At 46.5% G+C, this 26,438-nt stretch overlaps 1 pseudogene; it reads left to right on the top strand.

Moving 5' to 3' along the window:
- Window positions 1-932: 932 nt before the first annotated feature.
- Window positions 933-23,519, top strand: LOC122919809 (annotated as a pseudogene).
- Window positions 23,520-26,438: the final 2,919 nt, after the last annotated feature.

Below are 26,438 nucleotides of genomic sequence, written 5' to 3'. Positions count from 1 at the left end.
AGATCCAGGATCCCACTTCCCGGAGTAGGCCGGCGGAGGGTAGGGGAGCTACCGGCCTCGGCTCCAACACCCATCCCAAGAGTTAGAAGATCTTAAAGGAATGAGGTAAGCAGTGGCAGCTCTAGGGCTGCTACTGCCACCGAGATCATCATCGGCAGATCCATGGGGGTGGACAATAACCGTCAGGGAGGAAGGCTGAGTGCTCCTGGAGATAGGCTGTGTGTGGTGAAGGCTGACTTGGGTAACATGGCCAGGAACCTGTCACCGATTACAGCTCCCGCATTGCGGCCTACCTTCGGGAGTTCGAAGAGGCAAAGGAGAAATTGAAGCGACTCAATACTGAGTTGAAGATGGAGCAAGTCAAGGCCGATTGGGCCTCAAAGAATAAGAGGCCGGAAATCTCCACCAAAATCAAGCAACTCAAGGCAGAGATAAAAGAAAAGGAGGACAAGAGAATGGCCATTCTAAAGCAAAGTGGTCCTTTCAAGGAAAAGTTAGAAAACGTGGAAAGGTTTGGCGAGATGGCAGAAAAGACAAAGAAAAAGCAAGAAAGCGAGTCCTCGGATGAAGCATCAGAGGAGGACTCGGGGGGGGACAGACTGAGCTCTAATATTCCTGCCCCCCACAAGTTTAGATGAGGAGGAAAGCGAAAGCAGTGGTGTGGGTGGACAAGTCATGGAAGAAATAAGTCACCTGGAGTCCCTCTGGTCCATGTAGACAATTGTGTTTTCGGCAATGAATTACTGGACGATAAACCTGTTGGGAGGAAACACTGGAAAAGAAAAAAAAAAAAAGACAAATAAATATCTATGTGCCTCACCGACTGCGCACTGTGCCGAAGTCATTCCAGGACTCAGACCCCACTATCCTCCCTTATACGGTTTCTGGTGTAGAACCGGAGCGTAGGAGTGGGGAGAAAGAAACTAACCAAAATGGCGCAGGATGCCATCCCCGCTTGCTATAGCAGGGGCGGTAAGAAGGAGTCGTCGGCCAAGAGGCCAGACAGGAAGGCTCCAGAGGAGGATGGGGGAGGGGTGTGGCTGTATATCGGGTGGCAGCTGCTGCAGCCCCAGGTGCGCTGGAGAAGTGCTTGGTGGAATTGCGGCGGTGTGGTTTCCACCGCCTCCCTTTACAGGATCAATATCGGGATCTCTGCCTCTGCAGCCCCTGTGCAATCCGCTGTACCCTCCGGCCCCTGTCAGCCGGCTGCGGGGGACGGTAGAGCAGGAGCAGAGAGAGAGTCTGTGGACACGCCTATGGGAGTTCCAGTGGGCGTGTCTGTGAGCAGGGGGGTGGTAGGCAGGAGGATGAGCTCTCAGCATTTGCGGTGTCAGATGCCTGTTCTGTTGGGAACAGTGGTTCCATGGCGCACTGGCCAAAAACTGGCAAGTTATCCAGGAAGAAAATGCCTGTAAAGTCTGGTGATGGCTCAGCCACGTCTGCTCTGTCCTCCTCGAGTGAGTGGGAGGCGGAGCTGAGAGCAGTCAACACACAGGTTTATCAAAGCAATGCGCTTAAAACCAGGGTCAGTGAGACAGCTGTAAAAGCTGTGGATGCCCAGCAATATAAAGTGAGGACATCCCCATCTGGCCCAGTAGTGTGTCTGGGGGAAATGGGGAAGGTATCATTACAGAAATGGCTACTGAAGAAATAAATAAAGTCGGAGGTATTGCCTCGCACCCCGATGGGGGAGGGGGGGGGGGTGAAAGTGGGAGGTCGACCAGCCACTGTAAAAGTGGCAGGTGTGCCTCCTGTAGCCTCTTCATTGGGGTAAATATGGCTCGTCCCAGCAGAGGCGGAGGGAGAGGGGGCAGGAGGAACCCCATCCCGGGGTGATGCCTGCACCTTCCCAGGAGAATACCTCTCCTAGAGCTGAGACCCTGGGGGAAAGTGAGCTGAATGAGGAAATCAGGAGGCTAGACCGTACCAAGGTGACTCGTGCTACGAAAGTGCATCAGAGGGTAGCAGGACAGAGTCAGATCAGAAGGAAGAGCCTCACCAATAAAAAATAATAATAATCTAGTCCGACCAGAGTGGCCGTGGAAGGTGAAACCAACTCCCTCCTGGAGATCTCCAACCGGTACCTCACCTTGGATGAGATCTCCGCCTCCTCTTCCTCCAGGGAGGAGAGAGAGCCTTTGGGAGGCCCTACACCTCTCTCCAGTGGGGATGCTAGGTCCCCAGGAGGTGAGGCAGATCCGGGCCCTGAGACTGAGGACAACAGGGGAGGTGCGAGTGGGAGGGTAGTGGTAACCAATGAAATGAACAATGGGAAGGTGTTTGATCCTAGACTCTCATATGAAGTGACAAGAGCTTCGCTTAATTAACATCTATGGTCCCCAATCTAAGTGGGTCCGGAAGGGTCTCTTTATGAGGATTACGCCTTTCCTTTTTACGAGCCGGCAGGTGGTCTTTGGTGGGGAATTCAATACAGTCTCAAGGTCCCAAGACAGAGGAGGTGTCAGAGAGCAGCTGGCTTATGATAGTATAGCATTGAATAGCATAGGTAGTAAGGCCATGTGGGGTTCACTTGTTATAGAGTTAGTCAAACCAGGTCTAGAATAGATAGGTTTTATTTGAAGGAGGAGAGGTAGAATTCTCTGATCACCGTTTAATTATGTTTACTTTACTGTAGGACTTAGGACTCTGGAGAATTTCTGGCATAAACGGGCTAAGCAAATCTAAGTTTAAAAGGTGGCCATACATTACTGTTAATTGCTTATAAAGAATAATGGCCTGCCTGGTTTGATGATATTCTTATATATTGTTTATATGTTTAGGTTTCCCCTCCTTCCCTCTGTACATTTTGATTAATTTAAGGATTAGATAGATAGAAAGATAAGATAAAAAGATTGTACGATAAGATAAATAGATAGAAGATAGATAGCAGTCTCTTATAGTAGCAAATACAACTTAATGTTACATTTTAAAACTTTAGTTTCATTGGCATTTAAAAACACTGGCATGGCCTGGATAGGTGTGAAGTACGGCATACATATTAGGACATCGTCAGACATCAGACACAACTCCGTCCTCCGTCAGGCAAAACTCAATCAGCCCTCTGACATCAGACAAAACTCCGTCCTCCGTCAGGCAAAACTCCATCAGACATCAGACAAAACTCCATCCTCCGTCACCCAAAACTCCATCAGACCTCAAACATCAGACAAAACTCCGTCCTCCGTCACCCAAAACTCCATCAGACCTCAGACATCAGACAAAACTCCGTCCTCCGTCACCCAAAACTCCATCAGACCTCAGACATCAGACAAAACTCTGTCCTCCGTCAGGCAAAACTCCATCAGACCTCAAACATCAGACAAAACTCCGTCCTCCGTCACCCAAAACTCCATCAGACCTCAGACATCAGACAAAACTCCGTCCTCCGTCACCCAAAACTCCATCAGACCTCAGACATCAGACAAAACTCCGTCCTCCGTCACCCAAAACTCCATCAGACCTCAGACATCAGACAAAACTCCGTCCTCCATCAGGCAAAACTCCATCAGACCTCAGACATCAGACAAAACTCTGTCCTCCCTCAGACATCAGCCAAAACTCCGTCCTCCCTAACTCAAAATACGCCCTACTACACACACTCTTCACCTGACGGAGCTGCTAGCTGCTGGAGAGGCAAAGGACCTGTGATGACGTCATGACCATGTGACGAGTCACGTGTGTGGGAGGGGTCAGATGTGCACAGCAGCTGGTAGAGTGTACAGAACAGTAGCCATCAAATAGAGCTCTGTACTAGAGATGTGTGTGTAACCTGCATGTAGCAGAGCTGTGTACTGTGTTACAGAGATGTATGTGTAACCTGCATGTAGCAGAGCTGTGTACTGTGTTACAGAGATGTATGTGTAACCTGCAGGTAGCAGATCTGTATGTGTAACCTGCAGGTAGCAGAGCTGTGTACTGTGTAGCAGATCTGTATGTGTAACCTGCAGGTAGCAGAGCTGTGTACTGTGTTACAGAGTTGTATGTGTAACCTGCAGGTAGCAGAGCTGTGTACTGTGTAGCAGATCTGTATGTGTAACCTGCAGGTAGCAGAGCTGTGTACTGTGTAGCAGATCTGTATGTGTAACCTGCATGTAGCAGAGCTGTGTACTGTGTAGCAGTGCTGTATGTGTAACCTGCATGTAGCAGAGCTGTGTACTGTGTAGCAGTGCTGTATGTGTAACCTGCATGTAGCAGTGCTGTGTACTGTGTAGCAGAGCTGTATGTGTAACCTGCATGTAGCAGAGCTGTGTACTGTGTAGCAGAGCTGTATGTGTAACCTGCAGGTAGCAGAGCTGTGTACTGTGTAGCAGAGCTGTATGTGTAACCTGCATGTAGCAGAGCTGTGTACTGTGTAGCAGAGCTGTATGTGTAACCTGCATGTAGCAGAGCTGTGTACTGTGTTACAGAGATGTATGTGTAACCTGCAGGTAGCAGAGCTGTGTACTGTGTAGCAGATCTGTATGTGTAACCTGCATGTAGCAGAGCTGTGTACTGTGTAGCAGAGCTGTATGTGTAACCTGCATGTAGCAGAGCTGTGTACTGTGTAGCAGTGCTGTATGTGTAACCTGCATGTAGCAGAGCTGTGTACTGTGTAGCAGAGCTGTATGTGTAACCTGCATGTAGCAGAGCTGTGTACTGTGTAGCAGAGCTGTATGTGTAACCTGCATGTAGCAGTGCTGTGTACTGTGTAGCAGAGCTGTATTTGTAACCTGAATGTAGCAGAGCTGTGTACTGTGTAGCAGTGCTGTATGTGTAACCTGCATGTAGCAGAGCTGTGTACTGTGTAGCAGAGCTGTATGTGTAACCTGCATGTAGCAGAGCTGTGTACTGTGTAGCAGAGCTGTATGTGTAACCTGCATGTAGCAGTGCTGTGTACTGTGTAGCAGAGCTGTATTTGTAACCTGAATGTAGCAGAGCTGTGTACTGTGTAGCAGAGCTGTATGTGTAATCTGCATGTATCAGAGCTGTGTGCTGTGTAGCGGAGCTGTATGTGTAACCTGCATGTAGCAGGCTGTGTACTGTGTTACAGGGATGTATGTGCAACCTGCATGTAGCAGTGCTGTGTACTGTGTTACAGAGATGTGTGTGTAACCGCATGTAGCAGAGCTTTTTACTGTGTAACAGAGATGTGTGTGTAACCTGGGAACTATAAAAAAGTGTAAAATAAAACATAAAAATTCAGATCACCCCCCTTTTCCCAAAATGAAAATAAAAGAACTAAAAAAATACACATCATGGGTGTCGCAATGTGTAAAAACACCCATTGTATAAAAATATATTCCCCATACGGCAAACGGCAAAACAGAAGGAAAAAAAAGAGTCCAAATGTCCGATTCGCCATTTTTGGTCGCTTCATTTGCTACAAAAATGTAAATAAAAAGTGATCAAAAAGTCTTAAACACCCCAGAATGGTATCAGTGAAAAGTTCAGATTGTCCTGCAAAAAATGAGCCCCCATCCAGCTCTGTACACATAATTACAAAAAAGTTATAGAGCTCAAAATATGACGACAAAAAAAATAAATCTGATTCTGTAAATCTCCTGTCACTCTGAGTTACTCAGAATTGGTAACCCTAATTAATAAATACATGCAACATGAATGTATATATGCCGCTTCACACAGATCACAAGTGTTAGGCCTCTTGCACATGAATGTTGTTGGTCCATTCCGTGCATTGGGGACAGCAATTTGCAGTCCCGAATGCACGGGCAACGTGCGTGCAGCGGCCGGGACAGATCCAGACCCATTCAACTTGAATGGGTCCGTGAATATGTTCTACTTTTTTGCTGTGCGGAGGCATGGCCAGAAACACCACGGAAGCACTCTGTAGTGCTTCTGTGGGGATCCGATCCGTGTTTCTGTTCCGTTCAAGTGAATGGGTCGACATCACGGATGCGGGATGCACACGGCTGGTGCCCTGTGTATTGCGGAACCGCCGTATGTGGTCCACAATACGACCACAGGCACACAGCGGCCATGTGCAAGAGGCCTTACAAAGATGGGATTTAAGGTGCACATCCTCTTGTGCTTCCCATATTCCACAGATTTAGATCACACAGCTACTTACAGTTGTGCTGATAAGTTTACATACCCTTGCAGAATTTATGATTTCTTAAAGGGGTATTCTCATCTTCCCTTTTTCATACTTACCTTCCTTAACCACTTCAGCCCCGCTAGCTGAAACCCCCTTCATGACCAGAGCACTTTTTACACTTCAGCACTACACTACTTTCACCGTTTATCGCTCGGTCATGCAACTTACCACCCAAATGAATTTTACCTCCTTTTCTTCTCACTAATAGAGCTTTCATTTGGTGGTATTTTATTGCTGCTGACATTTTTACTTTTTTTGTTATTAATCAAAATGTAACGATTTTTTTGCCAAAAAATGAAATTTTTCACTTTCAGCTGTAAAATTTTGCAAAAAAAACGACATCCATATATAAATTTTTTGCCAAATTTATTGTTCTACATGTCTTTGATGAAAAAAAATGTTTGGGCAAAAAAAAAATGGTTTGGGTAAAAGTTATAGCGTTTACAAACTATGGTACAAAAATGTGAATTTCCGCTTTTTGAAACAGCTCTGATTTTCTGAGCACCTGTCATGATTCCTGAGGTTCTACAATGCCCAAACAGTAGAAAAACCCCACAAATGACCCCATTTCGGAAAGTAGACACCCTAAGGTATTCGCTGATGGGCATAGTGAGTTCATAGAACTTTTTATTTTTTGTCACAAGTTAGCGGAAAATGATGATGATTTTTATTTTTTATTTTTTTCTTACAAAGTCTCATATTCCACTAACTTGCGACAAAAAATAAAAAATTCTAGGAACTCACCATGCCCCTCACAGAATACCTTGGGGTGTCTTCTTTCCAAAATGGGGTCACTTGTGGGGTAGTTATACTGCCCTGGCAATTTAGGGGCCTATATGTGTGAGAAATACTTTGCAATCAAAATCTGTAAAAAATGACCGGTGAAATCCGAAAGGTGCACTTTGGAATATGTGCCCCTTTGCCCACCTTGGCATCAAAAAAGTGTCACACATCTGGTATCGCCGTACTCAGGAGAAGTTGGGGAATGTGTTTTGGGGTGTCATTTTACATATACCCATGCTGGGTGAGAGAAATATCTTGGCAAAAGACAACTTTTCCCATTTTGTTATACAAAGTTGGCATTTGACCAAGATATTTTTCTCACCCAGCATGGGTATATGTAAAATGACATCCCAAAACACATTCCCCAACTTCTCCTGAGTACGGCGATACCAGATGTGTCACACTTTTTTGCTGCCAAGGTGGGCAAAGGGGCACATATTCCAAAGTGCACCTTTCGGGTTTCGCCGGTCATTTTTTACACATTTTGATTGCAAGGTACTTCTCACACATTTGGGCCCCTAAATTGCCAGGGCAGTATAACTACGCCACAAGTGACCCCATTTTGGAAAGAAGACACCCCAAGGTATTCCGTGAGGGGCATGGCGAGTTCCTAGAATGTTTTATTTTTTGTCGCAAGTTAGTGGAATATGAGACTTTGTAAGGAAAAAAGGAAAAAAAAGAAAAATCATCATTTTCCGCTAACTTGTGACAAAAAATAAAAAATTCTAGGAACTCGCCATGCCCCTCACGGAATACCTTGGGGTGTCTTCTTTCCAAAATGGGGTCACTTGTGGCGTAGGTATACTGCCCTGGCAATTTAGGGGCCCAAATGTGTGAGAAGTACCTTGCAATCAAAATGTGTAAAAAATGACCGGCGAAACCCGAAAGGTGCACTTTGGAATATGTGCCCCTTTGCCCACCTTGGCATCAAAAAAGTGTCACACATCTGGTATCGCCGTACTCAGGAGAAGTTGGGGAATGTGTTTTGGGGTGTCATTTTACATATACCCATGCTGGGTGAGAGAAATATCTTGGCAAAAGACAACTTTTCCCATTTTTTTATACAAAGTTGGCATTTGACCAAGATATTTCTCTCACCCAGTATGGGTATATGTAAAATGACACCCCAAAACACATTCCCCAACTTCTCCTGAGTATGGCGATACCAGATGTGTGACACTTTTTTGCAGCCTAGATGCGCAAAGCGGCCCAAATTCCTTTTAGGAGGGCATTTTTAGACATTTGGATCCCAGACTTCTTCTCACGCTTTAGGGCCCCTAAAAAGCCAGGGCAGTATAAATACCCCACATGTGACCCCACTTTGGAAAGAAGACACCCCAAGGTATTCAATGAGGGGCCTGGCGAGTTCATAGAATTTATATTTTTTTGCATAAGTTAGCGGAAATTGATTTTTTTTAGTTTTTTTCTCACAAAGTCTCACTTTCCGCTAACTTAGGACAAAAATTTCAATCTTTCATGGACTCAATATGCCCCTCAGTGAATACCTTGGGGTGTCTTCTTTCCGAAATGGGGTCACATGTGGGGTATTTATACTGCCCTGGCTTTTTAGGGGCCCTAAAGCGTGAGAAGAAGTCTGGAATATAAATGTCTAAAAATGTTTACGCATTTGGATTCCGTGAGGGGTATGGTGAGTTCATGTGAGATTTTATTTTTTGACAAAAGTTAGTGGAATATGAGACTTTTTAAGAAAAAACAAACAAAAAAAATATATATTTCCGCTAACTTGGGCCAAAAAAAGTCTGAATGGAGCCTTACAGGGGATGATCAATGACAGGGGGGTGATCAATGACAGGGGGGTGATCACCCATATAGACTCCCTGATCACCTCCATCATTGATCACCCCCCCTGGTACGGCTCCATTCAGACGTCCGTATGATTTTTACGGATCCATGGATACATGGATCGGATCCGCAAAACACATGCGGACGTCTGAATGGAGCCTTACAGGGGGGTGATCAATGACAGGGGGTGATCAATGACAGGGGGTGATCAGGGAGTGTATATGGGTGATCACCCCCTGTCATTGATCACCCCCCTGGTAAGGCTCCATTCAGACGTCCGCATGATTTTTACGGATCCATGGATACATGGATCGGATCCGCAAAACACATGCGGACGTCTGAATGGAGCCTTACAGGGGGGTGATCAATGACAGGGGGTGATCAGGGAGTGTATATGGGTGATCACCCCCTGTCATTGATCACCCCCTGTAAGGCTCCATTCAGACGTCCGCATGATTTTTACGGATCCATGGATACATGGATCGGATCCGCAAAACACATGCGGACGTCTGAATGGAGCCTTACAGGGGGGTGATCAATGACAGGGGGTGATCAGGGAGTGTATATGGGTGATCACCCCCTGTCATTGATCACCCCCCTGGTAAGGCTCCATTCAGACGTCCGCATGATTTTTACGGATCCATGGATACATGGATCGGATCCGCAAAACACATGCGGACGTCTGAATGGAGCCTTACAGGGGGGTGATCAATGACAGGGGGTGATCAGGGAGTGTATATGGGTGATCACCCCCTGTCATTGATCACCCCCTGTAAGGCTCCATTCAGACGTCCGCATGATTTTTACGGATCCATGGATACATGGATCGGATCCGCAAAACACATGCGGATGTCTGAATGGAGCCTTACAGGGGGGTGATCAATGACAGGGGGTGATCAGGGAGTGTATATGGGATGATCACCCCCCTGTAAGGCTCCATTCAGACGTCCGCATGTGTTTTGCGGATCCGATCCATGTATCTATGGATCCGTAAAAATCATACGGACGTCTGAATGGATCCTTGCAGGGGGGTGATCAATGACAGGGGGGTGATCAATGACTGGGGGTGATCAGGGAATCTATATGGGTGATCACCCGCCTGTCATTGATCACCCCCCTGTAAGGCTCCATTTAGACGTCCGCATGTGTTTTGCGGATCCGATCCATGTATCCATGGATCCGTAAAAATCATACGGACGTCTGAATGGAGCCTTGCAGGGGGGTGATCAATGACAGGGGGTGATCAGGGAATCTATATGGGTGATCACCCGCCTGTCATTGATCACCCCCCTGTAAGGCTCCATTCAGACGTCCGTATGTGTTTTGCGGATCCGATCCATGTATCAGTGGATCCGTAAAAATCATACGGACGTCTGAATGGAGCCTTGCAGGGGGGTGATCAATGACAGGGGGGTGATCAATGACAGGAGGTGATCAGAGAATCTATATGGGTGATCACCCGCCTGTCATTGATCACCCCCCTGTAAGGCTCCAATCAGACGTCCGTATGTGTTTTTCGGATCCGATCCAAGTATCTGTGGATCCGTAAAAATCATACGGACGTCTGAACGGAGCCTGACAGGGGGGTGATCAATGACAGGGGGGTGATCAGGGAGTTTATATGGGGTGATCAGGGGTTTATAAGGGGTTAATAAGTGACCGGGGGGGGGGGTGTAGTGTAGTGTTTGGTGCGACTTCACTGACCTACCTGTGTCCTCTGGTGGTCAATCCTAACAAAAGGGACTACCAGAGGACCAGGTAGTAGGTATATTAGACGCTGTTATCAAAACAGCGTCTAATATACCTTTAGGGGTTAAAAAAAAACACATCTCCAGCCTGCCAGCGAGCGATCGCCGCTGGCAGGCTGGAGATCCACTCGCTTCCCTTCTGTTCCTGTGAGCGCGCGCGCCTGCGTGCGCGCGTTCACAGGAAATCTCAGGTATCGCGAAATGACGCGCCGATGCGTCCAGGAAGAACAAATCAACCACCTCCCGGACGCATCGGCGCGTTAGGCGGTCGGGAGGTGGTTAAGCGTGACGTTCACTTCCTGTATTCTTCTCCCGGCCGGGCCGCTCTTGCGCAGAAGACTGAAGATTCTCTCCCGGCCGGGCCGCGCAATGTCCTGAACGCGCACAGCGCCGCGCATGTGCCATGGTGACTTATTCCTGGCCTGTATAGTACAGAGTCGGCGTGCGCATTCGCGGCTCTGTACTATACTGGCCAGGAAGAAGTCATCATGGCGCATGCGCGGCGGCATGCGCGTTCAGGACATTGCGCGGCCCAGCCGCGAGAGAATTTTCCGTCTTCTGCGCAAGCGTGGCCCGGCTGGATTCGACAGGAGAGGTGGCTGTGACCAGGGGAGACCAAAGACAACATCAGGTAAGAGGGGACTTATTTTCTAAAAAAGGATGGGAATTGGGTAATAAAATGTATTTAGAAAAATTATCACTGTCAAATCATTAACAGATTTACCGGTGATCATTAAGATGAGAATACCCCTTTAACCATTGTGCAGAGAATATGAATGATACCACAGACACTTTTCTCTCGCTCACGGTTAGTGGTCGGCTGAAGCCATTTATGTCAAACAACGGTGTTTACTCTTTATAAATCATAATCACAACACAAACTCCCCAAATGACCCTGATCAGAAGTTTACACACCCCAGTTATTAATACCATGTATTGCCCCCTTTAACATCAATGACAGCTTGAAGTCTTTTGTGGTAGTTATGGATGAGGCTCTTTATTTTCTCAGATGGTAAAATCGTTAATTTCTAACGATAATTTGTTTTCCCTTAGTCCTAACAGCAGCACAGATGGGGTTAACTGCCCCTGTGGACTGGTAGGACCGGCGGAATTTTAATGAGCCCAAGAACCAATAAACGATCTTCAGCTCCCTGAAAGGGAGGAGATCACCCCCCAGCCCACCGTGTTTTTAACAAGCATAATGTATTTAGGGTGGGATATTTGTGTGCTGCTGTTAGGACTAAGGGAAAACAAATTATCGTTAGAAATTAACGATTCCCTTACGTCCTCAACAGCAGCACAGATGGGGAGATAGCAAGAAGAATCCCCTAGGGAGGGTCCTCATGCCTGGCAGAACTAAGAACAGTCTGCCCAAAAGCCGAAAACTCTGCCATCCTAGCATCTATCCTATAATGGGAGATGAAGGTTGACTCAGAGCTCCAGGAGGCCGCCTTACAGATCAACTCTAAGGGGAGGAGTCTTCTCTCCGCAACCGAGGTGGAGACCGCCCTAGTAGAATGGGCCCTCGCAAACTCGGGAGGATCTAAGGATTGGGAGACGAAAGCTTCCAAAATGGCCTCCTTGATCCAGCGACTAATGGTGGCTTTAGACGCTTTACGGCCTTTAGACTTACCGGCAAACAGGATAAGAAGATTCTCATCTTTCCTGAACTCACTAGATCTATCCACATAGATCTGGAGGCATCTTGAAATATCCAGCGGGTCTCTAGCTGGAGTATCAGAGGAGGAGGCTGTAAACAAAACTGGTAAAGATATTACCTGATTGATGTTCTGGAAAGTAGGCACCTTAGGCCTGAAGTAAGGTAAAAACTTCAGGAGTACTCTATCCTGTAGAAAAATAATGTACGGGTGATTTGCGGAAAAAGCCTGCAATTCAGAAACTCTTTTGGCTGAAGCTATAGCCAGAAGAAAGACCATCTTTAAAGTCAGAAATTTAAAATTTACCTCCTCCAAGGGCTCGAAGGGGGGAGATGCTAGCCCCCTGAGCACTACTGAAAGATCCCACTGGGGGATAGGTTTCAGTATAGTAGGCTTTAGTCTTTCAGCTCCCTTCAGGAAGCGTTTGATGAGTGGGTCCCGAGAATGTGGCCTGTTGAGACAGGCCGAGATGGCATAAACCTGTACCTTCAAGGTAGCTGGAGATAGGCCTCTATCTAATCCATCCTGAAGAAATTGAAGTATCGCAGGAAGGGGCGGATCTGCAGACGCCACCTGTCTGGAATCACACCATGCCTCGAAGATTCTCATGATCCTGGAGTAGGCCTTCTTTGTAGACTCTGCTCGGGAATGCGACAAAGTTCTCAGGACCGACTCGGAAAGCCCTTCTATGTTGGGAAGGGACTGATCAACCTCCAGGCTGTCAGGTTGAACCTGTGCAGATCTGGGCAGAGGTGAGTGTCCCACGACACCAGGGTCTGCTCCGGGGGGAGTCTCCAGTATTGTCCCCGACTCATCTGAATGAGCTGGGTAAACCAGGATCTTCTGGGCCAAAACGGTATGATGGCTATTACCGAGGCCTGATCCTGACGGATTTTCATCAATACCCTCGGTATCATGGAAAAGGGAGGGAAGATGTAAGCCAGCCTGAACCTCCACGGTATTGACAGAGCATCTATCGCCAGGGGGTTGTCTTCCCTGTAGAGGGAACAGAACCTCATCACCTTGGCGTTGAACCTGGTTGCCATGAGATCCACTTCTGGCATACCCCATCTGTGAACTAGCTGCCTGAAGATCTCCGGATGCAGAGACCACTCCATGGTCGGTAATCCTCGACTTAAGCGGTCCGCTATCATATTGAGGGAGCCTCGAATATGAACGGCAGATAGATGGGAAAGGTTCAGCTCTGCCCACCGAAGAATTACCCCGATCTCTGACAGAAGGGGCAATGATCTTGTGCCTCCCTGTTTGTTTATATAGAGGACAGCAGTCATATTGTCTGACTGGACTTTCACTGCTTTGCCCCGGATCTGAGGCGCAAAGTGAAGGAGGGCTAGCCGGATAGCTCGCATCTCGCGAAGATTGGAGGAAAGATGCCGCTCCAGAGGAGACCAAGATCCCTGAATTGGGGATCCGTCCAGGTGAGCGCCCCAGCCTACAAGGGACGCGTCTGTAGTCAATATGACCCAAGCTGGTTGGGTCATAGACTTCCCTGGTGGTAGCTGAAACCACCATCTGAGGGAATTTCGGGTTTGACCGGACAGGGAGCACAGGGAATCTAGCCCCGCAGGGCTGCCGTTCCATAGGTGTAAGACCTCCGACTGAAGAGGACGGAGGTGCCATAACGCCCAAGGGACCGCATCCGCAGCCGCTGACATGAGCCCCAGCATCTTCATGAGAGTCCGGATAGAGACTCGACGAGGGACATAAAGGACCTTTGCCAGGTCCTGAATCCGCGCTCTCCTTTCTGGAGTCAACCGGAGGGACATCTCCACAGAGTCGACCACGAATCCTAAGTAATGGATTGAAGTCGATGGGCTCACATTCGACTTCTGCCAGTTGATAATCCAGCCTAGGTGGAAGAGAAAGGAGACTGCGACCTGAAGATGGTGGGTAAGGATCGGAACTGAAGAGGCTATGAAAAGCCAATCGTCCAGATAAGGAATAATAGTCAGTCCTTGGAGTCTCAAAGCTGCCACCACCGAAACTACCACCTTGGTGAAGATGAGGGGGGCAGAAGAGATTCCGAAGGGAAGCACGGCGAACTGAAAGTGCCTGCAAACCCCTGAGATCTGGACCGCGATCCTGAGGAGTTTCCGGGAAGCGGAATGGATCGGAATGTGAAGGTACGCATCCTTGAGGTCCAGAGTAGCCATGACGTCCCCAGAATTGAGGATATGGCTGACTGACCTTATGGTTTCCATGCGAAACCTTGTTTTCCTTATAAATCGATTGAAGAATCTCAAATCGATGATCATCCGGAGATCTCCTGTCTTCTTGGGAACCAGGAACACTGGTGAATAAATCCCTAGGCCCCTCTCCCCTGCCGGTACCTCCTCCAGGGCTCCCTTGGAAATATAGTCCTGAATGTAAGATTCTAGGACCACCTGTTTGGCAGACCCGAAGCTTCGTGTGGCGATGAATCTCTCTGGGGGGAGAGAGATAAGATCTACCCGGTACCCGGCGGAAACTATGTCCTGGACCCAGGGGTCTGCAATCAACCGGCTCCAAGAGTCTTTGAAATGGGTAAGACGGCCCCCCACGGGAATCTGGGGGAGGGGTACGGGAAAATCTAGAGGAGACACTGCAGGGGCAGCAGGGCTTATCCAAGAGCCTCGAGGAGGCCCATAGTCAGGAGGGTTTTGCCTCCCTGGTGGGTTTGCGGGGGCGTCTCGGATATTTACGAGATGGCCCCCCCCAATCTCTGCGCCTAGACTGCTGCCCAGAATGACCTCCGCCCTTCTTTTCCTGTCTGGGGCGTCCCCGAAAGGGCTGCTGGGGGAGGCTCTTCCCTTTTTTATCGGAGAGCCCCTCCATTATTTTGTCCAATTCGGACCCGAATAACCTATCTGGTTCGAAGGGGAGCCCACAAAGGTTAAACTTGGATGCGTTATCCGCAATCCACGGTTTCAGCCAGAGTGGTCTGCGGGCAGCTGAAACTAGGGCCATAGTTTTGGCGGCCAGCTTTAGCTGCATCTGGGAGGAATCAACTAAAAAGTCCATAGCCAGGTTGGCTGACTTGAAGGCTGCCAGGATGTCGTCTCTTGATACGCTCTGGTCCACATCCGTCTGGATTTGATTAAGCCTAGAGCGTAGATAGGTGGCTACCTCAGTGGCCGCAATGGAAGTAGATGCGGAGGCGGCGGCCGCCGCGTAACCCCTCCTAAGGGTGCACTCTGCCCTCCGGTCTAGGGGGTCCTGCAGGCTAGACCCATCGTCTGCAGGGACTAGAGTGCGCCGGGACAACTTGGCTATAGCCATGTCCACCTTGGGAACGGAACCCCACGATTCCACCAAGGGTTTAGCCATCGGGTACATGAGTCTGAATTTTCTGGTAAGCACTGGACCCTTCTCAGGCTTCTTCCACTCTGTGCGCATCACAGAGAGGAGGGTCTCATCCGCTCTAAAGACACGCTGTGTCCGACCGGCGGGATCGGAGGACTCCCCCATGTCAACATCCTGGTCCCCCGACCTGATGGACTTGAGTAACTTCTGCGTCTTTTCTGGAGGAAAAAAGCAAGAAGTAGATTCTTCTTCCTCAGAAGAAGAAGACCCCACTGAACAGGGGGTAGGTCTTTCGACCGGTGCGCCCACCTCCATGGGAGTCTGAGAGGGACCTGGTAGCCTCTCATTAAGTAGCTGAACTACTCCCTTGATGGAATCATCCACGTATGTCTTGGTCCATTGGAACATCTCCTGCATCGTGGGTTCCGTGGATGCCGTGCGACAACTCTCACATCTGGAGTAAGGACAGCTGTCAACTAGGGGTGTGTTACATTCGTAACATGCCAAATGCTTCCTCTTGGCCCCAGCCTTCCGCTGATCCTCCTTAGGGGAAGCCATAGTCTGTAATGGAAGAAACAAAACAGGTCATAACACCTACAACATTAGGAGGTGGAGAAAACCAGACCTTAAGGGGGCCCACCAGCACTAGAAGAAATAGAGCTGAAAGAAGAGGAAGTACAAAACCCAAGCAAAGCAATACTGCAGGAATATCACAAAGCACAGGAGAGCTCTGGAGCTAACTTGTGAAAGCAACGCAACCAGAGCACTGACTGATGGGCTCTGGGCGCTTAAAAGGAGGAAACCCCGCCCAATGGGCGGGTTCCTGAAACGAGATCAGCACCACTCCCTTTTTTTTTTTTTTTTTGTATATGTGCTGCCAAAGCAAGCACTCAGAAAAACCAGAGCCTATACTGGCTCTACCTAAACGAAAAATTGTCTCCCCAGACTAATCCTAAGTCCAGGATGTCATTCTAGGGAGCCAGTTTAAGAAAAGGTGAGTTTTATACATCACCGCATCGCTTCGGAAAACCGGAAGTGACGTAGCGCACCTAAGGCGCGTCACTTCCGGGAAATGGCGGCGCCCATAGCGCCGCACACATGCGGTAACGGAGGAACGGAGCACCGTCTACAGATGATGAAAGAAGAGGGGAGGGGACGCCCCCCTCCCCAACGGTACCCCAGACCGAAATCGCCATGATCAGGCCTAAAATAAAGGCACTGAGATGCATAGAAAGCGAGCTAAGCTTTAAGGAGGGAAAAAAGAACCCCTAAGCAATCTTCAGCTCCCAAAGAGGGAGCGACACGCCAGTCCACCTGTCCAGAGGACAGAAAAAAACACGGTGGGCTGGGGGGTGATCTCCTCCCTTTCAGGGAGCTGAAGATCGTTTATTGGTTCTTGGGCTCATTAAAATTCCGCCGGTCCTACCAGTCCACAGGGGCAGTTAACCCCATCTGTGCTGCTGTTGAGGACGTAAGGGAACTGCCCATTCTTCCTGTTGAAAAAAAAAAAGCAATTCCACCACAGTTTTATGTGATTTTTATTTACAACATTCGATGTGCGATAAAACTGACTGGTTACTTTTTTCTACAGGTCAGATCAAATCCGGCAATACCTTATATGTATAGTTTTTCTTGCGTTTTAATAGTGATAAAAAAATTAAAATATCCGATTTTTTTTGTCGCCATATTTTGAGCCCCATAACTTTTTTGTAATTATGTGTACAGAGCTGGATGGGGGCTCATTTTTTGCGGGGCAATCTAAACGTTTTACTGATACCATTCTGGGGTGTTTAAGACTTTTTGATCACTTTTTATTTACATTTTTGTAGCAAATGAAGTGACCAAAAACGGCGAATCGGACATTTGGACTCTTTTTTTTTTCTGTTTTGCTGTTTGCCGTATGGGGAATATATTTTTATACAATGGGCGTTTTTACACATTGCGAAACCCATGATGTGTCTTTTATTTTAATTTTGGGAAAAGGGGGGTGATCTGAATATTTATGGGGTTTTTTTACACTTTTTTATAGTTCCCAGGTTACACACACATCTCTGTAACACAGTACACAGCTCTGCTACATGCGGTTAGACAAACTGCTCTATATACACAGTACACAGCTCTGCTACCTGCAGGTTGCACATACATCCCTGTAACACAGTACACAGCTCTGCTACATGCAGGTTACACATACAGCTCTGCTACACAGTACACAGCACTTCTACATGCAGGTTACACACACATCTCTGTAACACAGTACACAGCTCTGCTACATGCTGTTACACACACTGCTCTATATACACAGTACACAGCTCTGCTACATGCAGGTTACACACACATCTTTGTAACACAGTACACATCTCTGCTACACAGTACACAGCACTGCTACCTGCAGGTTGCACATACATCCCTGTAACACAGTACGCAGCTCTGCTACATACAGGTTACACATACAGCTCTGCTACACAGTACACAGCTCTGCTACATGCAGGTTACACATACAGATCTGCTACACAGTACACAGCTCTGCTACCTGCAGGTTACACGTACATCTCTGTAACACAGTACACAGCTCTGCTACCTGCAGGTTACACATACAGATCTGCTACACAGTACACAGCTCTGCTACATGCAGGTTACACATACATCTCTGTAACACAGTACACAGCTCTGCTACATGCAGGTTACACACACATCTCTAGTACAGAGCTCTATTTGATGGCTACTGTTCTGTACACTCTACCAGCTGCTGTGCACATCTGACCCCTCCCACACACGTGACTCGTCACATGGTCATGACGTCATCACAGGTCCTTTGCCTCTCCAGCAGCTAGCAGCTCCGTCAGGTGAAGAGTGTGTGTAGTAGGGCGTATTTTGAGTTAGGGAGGACGGAGTTTTGGCTGATGTCTGAGGGAGGACAGAGTTTTGTCTGATGTCTGAGGTCTGATGGAGTTTTGCTTGACGGAGGATGGAGTTTTGTCTGATGTCTGTGGTCTGATGGAGTTTTGGGTGACGGAGGACGGAGTTTTGTCTGATGTCTGAGGTCTGATGGAGTTTTGGGTGACGGAGGACGGAGTTGTGTCTGATGTCTGAGGTCTGATGGAGTTTTGCCTGACGGAGGACGGAGTTTTGTCTGATGTCTGAGGTCTGATGGAGTTTTGGGTGACGGAGGACGGAGTTTTGTCTGATGTCTGAGGTCTGATGGAGTTTTGGGTGACGGAGGACGGAGTTTTGTCTGATGTTTGAGGTCTGATGGAGTTTTGCCTGACGGAGGACAGAGTTTTGTCTGATGTCTGAGGTCTGATGGAGTTTTGGGTGACGGAGGACGGAGTTTTGTCTGATGTCTGAGGTCTGATGGAGTTTTGGGTGACGGAGGACGGAGTTGTGTCTGATGTCTGAGGTCTGATGGAGTTTTGCCTGACGGAGGATGGAGTTTTGTCTGATGTCTGAGGTCTGATGGAGTTTTGGGTGACGGAGGACGGAGTTTTGTCTGATGTCTGATGGAGTTTTGCCTGACGGAGGACGGAGTTTTGTCTGATGTCTGAGGGCTGATGGAGTTTTGCCTGACGGAGGATGGAGTTGTGGATGATGTCTGACGATGTCCTAATATGTATGCCGTAGTGAAGCATCGTCTCCAACAAAGTACACATTCACACCTTTACGGTCTGTGCCCAATACACAACCCTAATTACCGCCTTCTGTAACTGTATACAAAGGCCTCAACAACTCATTTTGGTCAGAATTCACTCTGACTGACCTTGTGAGCTGCTCAAGTAATTATTCTCTGGCAATTTCTTGGGAGCTGCCAAAGCTATCGTTCTCTAGGAATTCCAGGACATTTTTTTATTCATTTTTAATCCCAGGACCTCTTTTCTTTTTCACTTTTTACAATAAACTCTCTAATGGCATCTAAGGGATAAGCATAATTCCTAGCTCATTCACTACCCATTTTCCCACATTTCGGTCTATTTAATAGTAATGCACTTTGTTTTTTTTACAGGCAACAAAACAGATATGCCTTGGGCTGCAGGTTTTGCCTGAAGATCTAGGAAACAGTTCCTGTGCATCTGAGAAGAACCTGTACAAAGAATGCTTCTCCTGCAGAGATTGATGGTCTGGTGTCTGAAGCCAGAGAAAAGATGCGCAGTATTCTGAAAGGACTGATCATCATTGATTACACAGACTTGGATTATAAGGATTCAGACCCACTTGAATTTTGTCAGATTTCTGGAGAAGCTCGGATGATGTATAAAAGGAAAACCCGTACAACCCACAAGGTATGCTCTACACATCTAATTGTTTCTTCCTCTGTCTTCTATTGTGCATCTATTACTAGCACTGTTACTGATTTTTTGTGTTCTGTTCTATTTTTATTTTTCAGCAACACCAGTTCAGAAATTGCTATTGCTCAAGAGCCAAAACAATGCACTTGCCAGGTTGTGGAAACGAGGTAATATATTGTGCAATTGCTTTTACCACAAGGCACACAATCTATCTATCATAGACTACCATTACTTCTAATGAATTTATATTTTGTTTTTCAGAAACCCTGTGCCAGCCCCAGTGGAGCAAGTGAACCAACAGCTTCAGAAGAAACAGTCTGAAAATGCTTCTATATCAGAAGTGGAGGACCAGCCATTACAGAATAAGGATGAGTTGTGCTGGAATGTATAGGTTACAGTATTTGTCTAATGGGAGCTGGATTGGATCTAATGGATTCACTGGCGGAAGCCTTTTAATGTGGCTTATCCCTCTACTAATGAACATGTGCATTGTACTGCCTTAGATGCAGTTTGTATGCATCACACATCACTCCTGCTTAGTTAAAATGGCAAAGTATTCAGAGGCACACTTTTTTGAATTTGACATTTATCTATTTTTTTTTTCTCAGCATCGGCTCGTCATCATCTTCAACATCGGATGAAGAAGAAATGACTACCACATCAGTGGTCGATACTGATGTTGAGGAATGTGCACCTCCTCCAAAGAGACAGAAAACCTCTAAACAACTGAACTTGTAAGTGCATATATTTATTATCCAAGTGTCATCCTTTATCTTTTGACTATAATGTTAGATACCATTACTTAATTATTATACATGTTTTTCCTTAATTAGAAACAGCAAGAATGCCCTACTGTGGCACGAAATGGATACCGCTGGGATGTACAGAAAATATTCAGCAGATACCCCTGTCCTTGCTGCGTTTCAACATTACCTTCAAAAGTAGTCAGGAGGCAATTATAAGCATGAGGTAAGATTCACACTTGTGTAACTAGACAGTGGTCGAAAAGCTACAGTCCCTGGGAAACAGCTATGCCACAGTTTTTAACTATCTGAAGCATGTGAAGAGGTTTATAAAGTACAATGAGCAAGCCACCAATTTGGTTCATGAGAATTAAAAAATTTTTTACAAGGCGTGACATTTTTCTAAAGATGACAAATGATTTGCAATCAAGAATCAGCAAGGGCATTTCAAAAGAGACTGTGGCGAAAAAGTAAGCGATCTATAATCATTCATTTTACTGTCATATTCTATAAGATATTGAGCAATCGTGTTCATTTATTGTACCTTTATTTCCAGGTTTGACTTTATGACATCAGAACAGAAAGACAGACAAGTGCTGTGAATTGCTTGAAGTGGCAAGGCCAGCATTCATGGAAGCACTTGAAAAGGTTAAGACGATGAATTGCATCGATGAGCGAGATGGAATGACAGTTTTATATTACCTGGAGAGCCTTGTGATCTTTAAACATGTACATAGACCAGGGGTGGTTAAAAATGTTACAGTGAGTATCATTATTTTACTAGTTAATGTTTTTGCCTTGTAATTGTTGCTTCTGTGGATGTTCCATTAACATCCCTCTTATCTAAATTTTCTTACAGGTGGAAGAGTGGTCTCACAGAATAGGCCATGTTCGGGATTACGATGGGGTGCCTGAGTGCACCATAGTCATTGGGATCAAAAAACCACAAAACGGCAGCCCAGCAGATAGCCTCATTGGTTTTGAGCAGTGAGAAGGAAAAGGTAAGTCCTAAAAGTTCATCTGATACTGTATACCTCTATTTCCATGTCAGTGATGAAAAAATGGTTGCTAACACTTGTTTGTTTTCTCTCTGTGGTTTGACATTTACTTTGGCAAAGTTAGGCCTGCTTTTCTTAAGGATAAGGAAGATCCAAAACGTTTTTTTCATCTCCTCTACAGGTGTACAAATCTGCAATGTTTCAAATGATGTTGCTCGCTTCCATCATAGGCAAGTGGTGATTATATTATTGCTTGGGGGAACCGGCTGTTGATGGGGTATAATGAAATATGCTATTAGTTTGTTATTAACTATACATTTTCAGAAATGTTCTAACATTTTCCAAAAATATATTACTTCTTAGGTTTGGATTGCAACCTGTGAAAAGCCAAGAAACACAGCGTATAACATACCTTTGTGGCCCCTCAGCTTAAAAATTATGGAGAAGAAACGGTTTAGCAAGATTACTGGCTCATTCTAACTCTGTAGCTGAAAGGACCCATCGAGAGAAGACCATTACCCATATAGTGGAAGCAGCAGACATGTTACGACGTTTCACATGCAGCCCTGAGACCTTTCACTTCTAGGTAAATTAGGCTTTAAATACATTTCATGTTTCAAAAATTGACATTAATATAAATACATGTGCAACTCTTGGTAATATCTAACATTTAAATTCTTTCACTAACAGGCAACAAGGCATCACAGCCTTACCAGAAATTGAAAATAAAAATGAAAAACATGCAGTCTTCATTTCAAAGTCACAAGGAAAAGACAAAAAAAAAAAGACAATGAAGGATATGTTTCAAAAATTCAAAGATGTCTTTCCAGTTACCCTTTGGGCGGATGCTCTAAGCCAAGATAATTGCCGTGCCTATTTTCCTGTCGAAGGGCGATATATGTATGATCGGTGGAGGAAGGCACAGAATAAATTACGTGTGGATCATATTGTGGGTAAGAGTTTGGCGTTTTATGTATTACAGATCCTATACTTTGTTTTAGTGAAGTTAATTTAAGAACTTTCTGTATGGATGTTTAAAGATAAATGACATGTTTCTCCCTTTTATAACACTTGGATTATGTTTGAAATATGGATGCAGCCAAGAAGACAGTGTAAATGCCTTGATTTGTTCGATGGGATGGAAGAATAACTTTCCACCAGTGGTAGATGTACTGAAGACTCTTCGCCCACAAAGATTAATTTTTGCTATGTCACCAATAACACTGCCCCTAAAATGTTTGTTTTCTGGGGGGAAGGGGGGGGGATGCTTGATAGGGGGGGGATTACAATTTATGTTTATAAGTTAGTATCGGTTTAGCAGCTAGCTAAATAAATATTAATACAATTTTTATTTATAATGTGCCATTGGTGCATGTTGCTATTAAATCTTTTAGCTGGCACTTACTGATTTTAGCTAGGCACTGATACTGGCTGTCTGTCATAGGGGTGAAACTGCTGAGCAGTGTCTTTGGGCAGGATTGGCATACCAGTTTCACACATTCACCATCTGAGCCCAATACACATCCTGACATCCAATCAAAAGGTAAGACTGGAAATCTACTGGTCCAGGATAGTATATAAAAAAAAGCTCCAAATAACTAATTTTGTCATAACCAACTCACTCATTGAAGTTGCAAGCTGCTGAAGTTCCTTCTCTAGGAATCCTAGTACTTTGCCAGATTTTGCTATTTCTATATATTTGATCCATTTAGTTTTTTTTATATTTGCTGCTCTAAGTTTATAATTTTGGTAGTTGTTTTTTTAATATTTAGATTTTTCATTAAATTTAACTGATGGAGACATCCCGCCAAGTGTAAGTACAGTGTATGCTTTTAATGTCTTTCAATATTGTATTTAGATATACATTGCATTAGGTCATGTGTGAGCTCATCATTTCACAATAATTGTAACCTGTCTATCCAGCTTTGATAATGCCACCCATGTAATATTTTAATTTATATTATTTTTTCAGGACTTCTAAAATCCAACCAGAGGTTGCAGAAGATGCAGAATTATGCAAGACAGCATCCCATGACATTGCCGGACCTCTACAGATGCCTATAACAGTAGAAATATATGCTCCAGCTGATGAATCTGATGGCATTGATGAGGAAGAAGAGCCTGAACAGATGGAGAAAGGAGGGGAGCCTAACCTAATAGATGAAGAAGATGAAGACAACACAGAAGATAATGTAGACAATATAGCTGAAGATCAACAATTAAACAGGTAATATATTTATTTACTTCTGATTTTTACAACTAACCTTTGACTTTTGCAACTGACCTTTCCTTTCTATAGTTTAACATTTTTTTATTTTATTTTTACTAAATAGGACCCCGACAACACACGGGTCTACAAATACAAGGTCTGAAATGATGAAGGCCGGACTGTACAAGCACCACTCTTTAAATGCACCACTACTGATGGGGTTCACATCTCAACTTGAAGAAACCCTGGGTATCATGAGGTACCACCAGGAGGTAATACATTTTGAGCTCCTTCAATCGATCACGCCATCATCTGTAGAGTTAGCCTGTTGAGACCAACTCCTCGGCCGCGTCTGCTCTGTCCTCCTCCTGTGAAGGGGAGGTGGAGCGGATAGTGGCTAAGGCTCAAGTTTACAGTAATATTAAAAGTAATAATCAAAGCCAATGATGCATCTGGAAAAGCTGCAGAGGCTACAAAAAAGAAAGTACCCTCCTCTGGTCCAGCAGTATGTATGGATGATGAAAGTGTGGTGGTAGTGGCCATTGGAGAAGTGCCGCAAAAGAGTAACGGTATTGTGGGCCCTGCCAGGGGGTGAAAGTGTGGGCCCGCCACTGTCAAAGTGGCTGGTGGGCCTCGTGTAGCCTCCTCGGTGGGGTCTGAGGTGACTCCTTGACTCCTGCGCTTTCTGCAGTTGATAGGTCTGGGGGAGGGGGGATTCCGGTCCAATTGCCCCTCCTGCGGTGGTTGCGCCTGGCAGAAGTTATGCCAGCATGGTTTCCGCTGCAAGGGGGGGGGGGGCGGGCGGGCTGTGCGACCCTCATTGTCCTCCTCACTGTCAGGGTCCGGCAGTGTTGACTTACAGGCACAGTCGGCGTGCCTTCAAAGAACAAGGCGGGGCAAGACCACATGGTCTTCACCCACAACTGGCCCTGGGACAGCCAGACGGAATGTAGTCTGTATGAAATGGAGAGGCAATGAAGCGTGCCCTATCAGAAAGAGGGTGGCAGAGCACCTCTTTCAGATGGGCATCAGGACATGCAACATCTTTGCCCTGCTATATCCGTATGGCACCCGGGAGTTTGACGTCAGTTTCGCCTGGCCAGAGGGTTTAGAACTTTTTTGGTCAGGGTACAAAATGGCAGAAGACCAGCCAGACTGGCAGGGGTTTTTCGTGCAAGTGATAACCCGCCAGAGTGAGGTTAAGAAGGTGACCATTTTGACACATAATGAGTCACTTTCTAGTATTGACCACTTAACCTGGCTAAGCAGGTACGGGGATGTCCAGGGTCTTCCCAGTAAGAATTCGGCATCTGGTCAGGGGCCTGGAAGTTTGATAAAAATTAAGCATTCAGGTGGGTCGGTTTCCCACATTCCATAGTCTACCTTCATCTGGTGCAATAGGATCCTGGTCTTCTACAGGGGCAGCCTAAGCTCTGCCACAAGTACGGCATCCCCTCGCACTTCAGCACCAAGTGTGCGCTGTGCGGAGGGGAGGGTCACCTAGTCGCATCTTGTAAGGAGATTAGGTGCATCCTGTGTGGTGAACTGGGGCACCCATTCAGTTGCTAATGTGGCTCTTGCGGAGCAGAGGCGGGAGGCTCCTGCTGCCAAGGAGAGTGCTGGCGAAAGCAGTAGAGCTAAGTGGTCTGTGAAGCGAAAGGAGGGTCCGTTCAGGCAGAGGCAGATAGTGAGGCGCCGAGCAGAGAGGGGGCAGGAGGAATCCCATTCTGAGGTGATGCCTGTGCCCGCCCAGGAGGTAGCTTCTCGTAAAAGAGCTGAGGCACTGGGGGAGTGCAATCTGAACGAGGAAATCAGGAGACTAGAGCGCACCGAGGTGAACCTGTCTTCTTGCTACGAAAGTGCATCAGAGGGTAGTAAGACAGGGTCTAAGATCAGAAGAACATAAAGCAAAAAAAAGGAATGGAGGTGTGGTCCATCTTACTGGTCTCTTGCGGCTGAGCCGTATAGCGGAGTGGCGATCCTTTTTACCGCACAGATAGAAATGTTGAGGTGTTTGATCTTAGATGTCCTCATGAAGGGACAGGAACTTTGTTTAATTAATATCTATGGTCCCTAAACTAAGTGGGAGCGGCAATGTCTTCTTATGAGGATTAAGCTTTTCCTTTTTCAAGCCGGCAGGTGGTCTTTAGTGGGGACTTCAATACTGTCACGAGGTCTTAGGACAGGGGAGGCGCCAGAGAACGGCTGGCTTATGATAGTATAACACTGAATAGCATATCTAATGAGGCTGGCCTGGGGGATGTCCACGTCAGGCATAACCCAGGCCACGCGGGGTTCACTTATTACAGAAGTAGTCAGACTATGTCTAGGTTTTATTTAAAGGAGAAGACTACTTTCTTGCCTTTAAAATGTTGTAGAGGTGGAATTCTCTGATCACTGTTTAATTATGTTTTCTCTGAATATTGCAGTCGCCCCAAATTGGACAAGGATACTGGAAGCTGAACTCTGCCCTCCTGGAGGAAGCAGAGGTGAGACAATCCTTTGAGGACTCCTTTCAGAGTCAGGTACTGTTGCTGGATCTTTATGACACCAAGTCTGAGTGGTGGAGATATTCAAAGATCGGGTAACAAAGTTCTTCCGCCAGCTCTCAAGCGTTAGGTCCATGGACAGGTACCACCTGTACCAGGGTCTGAGGAGGAAACTCGAGCATCTGGCCTCGACTGGCGGTAGCCACGACGATATCTCCAGGGTGAAATCTTTGCTCAAGAGGTGCCAGTATGATAGGCACGCATCTTTGGTTTTTGAGAGGGACATCAGGAGGTACCGCTCTTCCGACCCTTACAGAAACTGTAAGAAGT

The sequence above is a fragment of the Bufo gargarizans genome, chromosome 9 (assembly GCF_014858855.1).
Source record: "Bufo gargarizans isolate SCDJY-AF-19 chromosome 9, ASM1485885v1, whole genome shotgun sequence".
Classification (NCBI taxonomy): Eukaryota; Metazoa; Chordata; class Amphibia; order Anura; family Bufonidae; genus Bufo; species Bufo gargarizans.
This window is presented reverse-complemented; position numbering and strand designations above follow the sequence as displayed.